The following is a 7081-nucleotide window of genomic DNA, read 5'->3' as shown; positions in this document are numbered from 1 at the left end:
CTCACGGGTACATCCTTAACATCTCCAGATACTCCTTTACTCCCATCTTTCTCACGGGTAGGCCTTAATATCTTCAAGGCTAATTTCTGTTGCCATGCCCTCCGTCAGGGAATCCAGTTACCCACCATAGTCCCCCACAACAGAGCCTTACAGATCTCAACAGAACCTGACAGAGCCCGACAGGGCCCAAAAAAGCTTGAAGGAGCCAAACAATGCGCAGTGGAGCCTGACAGAGCTCGGCAATACCCAACAGAGCCTGACAAAACCCAACAGAGCCCTAGAAACCCTGACATGGTCTGACAGAGCCTGATAGACCCCGAGAAAGTTCAGCAGAGCCCCACAAAGCCTGAATAAGGGCATGAAAGCCCGACAAAGCCTGACAAAGCCTAACAGACCCCGACAGGGATCGAAAGAGACTGACAAAGCCCGACAGAACTTGACAAGGCCTGACAGATCATGACAGGGTTTTACAGAGGCTGAAAAAGCCTGGTAGGGCAGAAAGAGCCCAAAAAAGCTTGATAGAGCCCGATAGAGTTTGACAGAGCTTGAGAGAGACCAACAGATCTTGACAAAGCCACACAGAGACCCGCAGGTCCTGAAAGAACCTGACAAAACCTGGTATGGATTGACAGAGCCCTATAGAGATTGACAAAGCCCAACAGAGCCTGACTGTGTTCAACAGAACTCGACGGGTCTGACAAATGCTGACAGCATCTGACAGCAAAGTATAGATTCCAGCAGGGTGTGACAAGGTTGAGGTGTGACAAGAGCTCAACAAAGTATTACAGATCCCGATAGAACCTGACAGAGCCTGACAGATGCTGACAGAACTCAACAGAGCCCACCAGGGACTGACAGAGCCCACAAGAGCTTGAGAGAGCCTGAAAAATCCGACAGAGCTTGACAAAACCCAACAAAGCGCAACAGAGCTCAACAAAGATTGACAGAGCCCACCAGTGCCTGACAGAGCATGAACGGGCCTGCCAGAGCCCAACACAGCTGAACAAGGTTCAACAAATTCTGACAACACCTGATAGCGAATGATAGAGCCCGTCAGGACCTGACAGAGGCTGACGAAGTGTGACAGAGCCTGAAAGAGCTCAACAAAGCTTGAAAGAGCTCAACAGCACCCAATGAAGCCTGACAGAGCTCGACAATACGCAACAGAGCCCAACAAAACCTGACAGAGCCCAATAGAGCTTGACAAAACTTGACAGAGCCCAACAGGGCCTTACAGAGCATGAACGGGCCTGCCAGAGCCCAACACAGCTCAACAGGTTTTGACAAATTCTGACAGTGCCTGATAGCAAAAGATAGAGCCCAGCAGGACCGGACAGAGGTTGACAAAGTGCGACACAGACTGAAAGAGCTCTACAAAGCATTACAGAGCATGACAGGGCCTGACACAGCTTGACAGAGCCTTACAGAAACTGACAGAACCTGTCAGAGCCTGAACAGGCCCCACAGAGTCAGACTTTGTTGTGCCCTGGCATACTCTGTCAGTCCCTGGAGGCATCTGTAAATGCCTGATGGGCTCTGTCAAGCTTTGTCGAGCTCTGTTGGGTTCTGTCGTACTCTGTCAGTCCCTGTTGTGTTCTGTGAGGATCTGTCGGGATCTGTTGGGCTTTCCTAGGCTTTGTTGGGCTCTATCATGATCTCTCAGGTGCTATCAGTCTATGTCGGGCTATTTTGGGGTATGTACGGCACTGTTAATCTGTGTCATGCCCTGTCAGACTTCATCAAGCTCTGTCCAGGTCTTTTAGGCTGTGATGGGCTCTATGTATCTATGTCGTGTTTTCTAGGGCATATTCGGGCTGTGATCAGCTCTATTGGGCTTTGTCAGCTTCTTTCTAATTCTGTGAGGCCTGCTCGGTCTCTGTCGGGTTTTGTCATGTTCTTTCAGGCCCTGTCATTCTCTGTGTGGCTTTGTCAAGATCCATCGCTCTCTCTCTGACTCTGTCAGGCTCTGTAGGGCTTTGTCAAGCTTTTTTTATGCTCTTTTTGCCCTATCAGGTTTTTTCAGTCTCTGTAAAGACCTGTCATGGGCCTTTTCAGGCCCTGTCGTGCTCTTTCGGCCTCTGTCATGCTTTATCTGGCTCTGTTTGGCCTTGTCGATCTTTGTCAGGCACTGTCAGACTTAGCTGGGCTTTGTCAATTCCTGTCAGGTTCTCTTGGGCTCTTTAAAGCTCTGTCTGGAACTGTCTGGTTTTGTCAGGATCTATAAGGCTCTGCCAACCTTTGTCAGGCCCTATCAAGCTCTGTAATGCTTTGTTGAGCTCCTTTAGTCTCTGTTGCACATTGTCAGCCTTTTCAGGTCCTACCGGGCTCTATCGTTCACTATCAGGCACTGTCAGGATTTGGCAAACCCTGTTGAGCTGTGTTGGGCTCTGGCAGGCCCGTTCATGCTCTGTCAGGTCCTGGTGGGCTTTATCAAGCTTTGTCAAGCTCTGTTGGGCTCTATCGGGTTGTGTAGGGATCTGTCAGGCTCTTGCGGGCTCTGTCAGTCCCTCGTGGGCTCTGTCGAGTTCTGTCAGGATCTGTCAAGCCCTGTCAGGTTATATCAAGATCTGTTGGACCCTGTTGTGCTCTGTTAGGCCCTGTCGGATTCTATCAGGACCTGTCGGGATCTGTAGGGCTTTATCAAACTTTATCAGGCCCTGTTGTGATTTGTCAGGCCATATCAGACTTTGACGGACTTTTTTGGGGCATGTAGGACACTGTCAATCTGTGTCAGGTCCTGTCAGGCTCTCTCGAGCTTTGTTGTGCCTTGCTGTTCTCTGTCATGCCCTGTGGAGTTCTGTCGGGTTCTGTCAGGCCCTGTTCGGTTCTGTCAGTCTTTGTTGGGCCCTGTGAGACTGTGTCCGGCTCTGTCAGAGTTTTTCAGGTTCTGTCAGGTTTTGTTGGGCTCTGTCCGGCTTTGTCAAGCTCTTTTGGACTCTGTTGATCTCAGTCAGGATCTGTCATGCTCTGGCGGGCTCTCTCAGTTTCTGGTAGGCTCTGTTAGTCCTTGTTGTGCTCTGTCCATTCTTATCAGGCTCTTTCAGGCTCTTTCCTGCTCTTTCGGGCTCTGTCATGCTTTATCTGGCTCTGTTGGTTCTTTTGAGCTTTGTCGGGCACTGTCGGTCTTGGGCTCTGTCAATTCCTATCAGGCTCTATTTGGATCTTTAAAGCTCTGTCATGTCCTGTCAACCTCTGTCGAAATCTATAAGGCTCTATCAAGCTCTGTCAGGCCCTGTCAGGCTCTGTCAGGGTTTGTCAGGCTTTTTCAGGCTTTCTTGCCCTTATTTTGGCTTTGTGGGGCTCTGTCAATCTTCCTCGGAGTCTATGGGGCTCTGTCAGGCTCTGTCGTGTTTTCTAAGGCTCTGTTGGGTTTTGTCAAGCTCTGTTAGGCTGCATTGGGGGCTTTTGGGCTCTTTCAAGCTTCGTTGGGACCTGTCAGGCTCTGTCAGGTTCTACTGGGATCTGTAATCGACTGATTGCGAACGAAAGAGGCCGGCAGGACCTGACAGAGGTTGACAAAGTGTGACAAAGACTAAAAGAGCTCAACAAAGCATTACAGAGCACGACAAGACCTGAAACAGCTTGACAGAGCCTTACAGACCTCGACAGAGCCCGACAGGGCCAGACAGAGGTTGAAAGAGCTCAACAGAACCTGGCAGGAATTGACAGAGCCCAACTAAGCCCAACAGTGCCCGGCAAAGCTCAACAAGGCCCAATAGATCCAGATAAAGCATGACAGTGCTCGAAGGAGTATGACAGGGCCTGAAAAAGCCTGAAAGGGCCAGACAGGGCATGACACAGATTGACAGTGCCCTACATGCCCCAAAAAATCTTGACAAAGCCTGATATGGCCTGACAGATCATGACAGAACCTGACAAAGCCTGAGAAACCCAACAGATCCCGACAGAGCCTGACAGAACCTGACAATGCCTGACAGAGCATGACAGGGCTTTACAGAGCCTGAAAAAGCCTGAAAGAGCCCAAAAATACTTGACAGAACCTGACAGAGCCTGATAGAGCCCAAGAGAGACCAACAGATCTCGCCAAAGCCACACAGAGACTGACAGAAATCAAAAGAGCGTGACAAAACCTGACAGGGATTTACAGAGCGCTACAGAGCCAGACAGAGCCTCACAAAGCCCAACAGAGCCTGAAATATTGCAACAGACACAGCCAGAGCCTGAAAAAAGTTTACAGAGCCCCACAGGTCCTGACAGAAGCCGTCAAAGCCGGACAAAGACCAACAAAGCCCAACAGGGATCCAAAAAACACAACAAAGCCCAGCATTGCCCAACAACACTTGACAGGGGTTGACAGAGCCCAAAAAAACCTGACAGAGCGTGAGTAGGCCCCACAGAGACAGAAGCTGACTAAGCCTAGTAGAGCTGATCACAGCCCAAAATTTCCCTAGAAAACCTGACATAGATAGACAGAGCCCGTAACAGCATAAAAGAACTGGACAGAGCTTGACAAAGCCCGTCGGAGACTGACAGGGCATGACACAGATTAACAGTGCCCTACATGCCCCACAAAACTTGAGAAAGCCCAGCAGATCCTGACAGGTCCTGACAGAGTTCGACAGGGCCTGACAGATTCTGACAGAACCTCACAGGGCCCGCCAGGGACTGACAGAGTCCACAAGAGCCTGATAGAGCCCAATGAAACTTGACAGAGCCTGACAGGGACTGACAGATCCTAACAGAACCCGAGAGAGTTTGCCAGAGACTGACAGAGCCTGTAAGAGCCTGATAGAGCTCGACTACACCTGACAGAGCCCAACAGAATTCAACAAAGCTACATAGAGCCCACCAGGGCGTGACAGAGCATGACAGACATTGACAAATCTTGACAGAGCCCAAAAGAACCTGACACAATCTGAGCAAGCATAATAAAGCCTGACACAGTCTCAAAAGGGCCCTACAAAGTGCAACAGAGACCAAGAGGGCCTGACAGAGCCCAACAGAAATCGACAGGGCCCAACAAATCCCCACAGCTCCTTACATTACACTACGGAGTCCAGTAGGGCCTGACAGAGGCCGACAAAGCACAACAGAACCTGAAAGAGCTCAACAAAGTATTACAGATCCCGATAGAACCTGACAGAGCCTGACAGATACTGACAGAACTCAACAGAGCCCGCCAGGGAATGACAGAGCCCACAAGAGCTTGAGAGAGCCTGAAAAATCCGACAGAGCTTGACAAAACCCAACAAAGCGCAACAGAGCTCAACAAAGATTGACAGAGCCCACCAGTGCCTGACAGAGCATGAAGGGCCTGCCAGAGCCCAACACAGATGAACAGGATTCAACAAATTCTGACAGCACCTGATAGCGAATGATAGAGCCTGGCAGGACCTGACAGAGGCTGACAAAGTGCAACAGAGCCTGAAAGAGCTCAACAAAGCTTGACAGAGCTTGACACAGCTTGAGAGAGCATTACAGATCTCGACAGAACCTGACAGAGCTTGAAAAAGCCTGAATAATGGCAAGAAAGCCTGAAAAAGCCTGACAAAGCCTGACAGAACCTGACAGAGCTTGAAAAAGCCTGAATAATGGCAAGAAAGCCTGAAAAAGCCTGACAAAGCCTGACAGAGCCTGACAGAGCCTGACAAGGCCTGACAGAGCATGACAAGGCTTTACAGAGCCTGAAAAATCCTGGTAGGGCAGAAAGAGCTGAAAGGAGTTTAGCAGAGACTCACAGCGCCTGACAGAGCCCGAGACAGACCGACAGATCTCAAGAAAGCCACACAGAGACCAACAGGGCCTGAAAGACACTGACAAAATGTCACAGGGATTGACAGAGCCCTACAAATCCTGACATGGCCTGACAGAGCCTGATCAAACCTGAGAAAGCCCAGCAGAGCCTTCCAGAGCCCAACAGAGCTCAACAAAGCTTGACAGAGCCCACCAGGCCTTGACAGAACACGACAGGGCATGCCAGAGCCCAATACAGCTCAACAGGGTTCGACAAATCTTGACAGCGCCTGATAGAGTACTATAGAGTTTGGCAGGACCTGACAGAGGCTGAAAAAGTGTCGGGTGCCAGAAAAGCCCTGACAGAGCATAACAGGGCTTTACAGCACCTGAAAAAGTCTGGTAGGGCAGAAAGAGCCCAAAGGAGTTCGACAGAACCTGACAAAGCATGACACAGATTGACAGTGCCGTATATACCCCAAAAAAGCCTGACAAAGCCTAATATGTCCCAACAGATCATGACAGAGCCTGACAAAACCTGAGAAAACCAAACAGAGACCGATAGATCCTGACAGAACCCGACAAGACCTGACAGAGCACGTGTATGGGGATATAGCGGAAGATTTGGCGAGGAGATTAGTTAAATGTAAATACTCTCAAGTGACTTGCACTTGTCTGTTTTTTAAATAAGCACATACATCACACTAATTGTTTTACTGCCCTTGTGTGCTTGATGAGTAGAACCTCTGTGTTAGATGACATAGGTCTGTGAGAAACTCTAGGCACCTTATCACTATATCTGAGATTCCTGCTTTGTTGTGAGAAAGAGTGGGAGGCTGCGCCTGCCTGAAGCCTTGAAATACAGGTGAGCTCAGCAGGCCCAGTGATCTTCCAGCAGGGCTGAACTTACCAGTGCCTGCGTCCCCGCTGGTGTCACCTCTGCCTGGGAGCTTAGGTGTGGCTTCGGAGATCCCCCAGTAGAGAGGTAACTAAAATAAAACTTGCTCTTTGCAATGCATTCATGGCCTCTGGCTCTTCTTGTGACTTGCCTGTGTATGTGTACACATTTGGCGTTAGTCGGCAGTTGCTAGAACCAGCCATGCTGTGGTTTGCAAAAACACCGGGGACTGGGGAGGCCTCGAGGGTGACTCCCCAAATTCTGGGATGGCCCAGTACAGAGCGCTGGGCTCCTGTGGCTGCTCTCCTGTCTGAATTCGCTCCGCCTGAGGCATGGCCTCAGATTGATGATGGGGCGGTGATTACCCCCCATGTAATTCAAGCAGCTATGTTAAAGTTTCCATGGAGAGTGGCATTGACTTCTCACAAATTAGCAGGGAAATTGGGATGGTTATTTGTTACCCGTCTTAGAGCTCTTGATTGTGAGGTT

Source organism: Patagioenas fasciata, chromosome W, assembly GCF_037038585.1.
Source record: "Patagioenas fasciata isolate bPatFas1 chromosome W, bPatFas1.hap1, whole genome shotgun sequence".
Lineage (NCBI taxonomy): Eukaryota > Metazoa > Chordata > Aves > Columbiformes > Columbidae > Patagioenas > Patagioenas fasciata.
Note: the sequence above shows the minus strand (reverse complement) of the source record.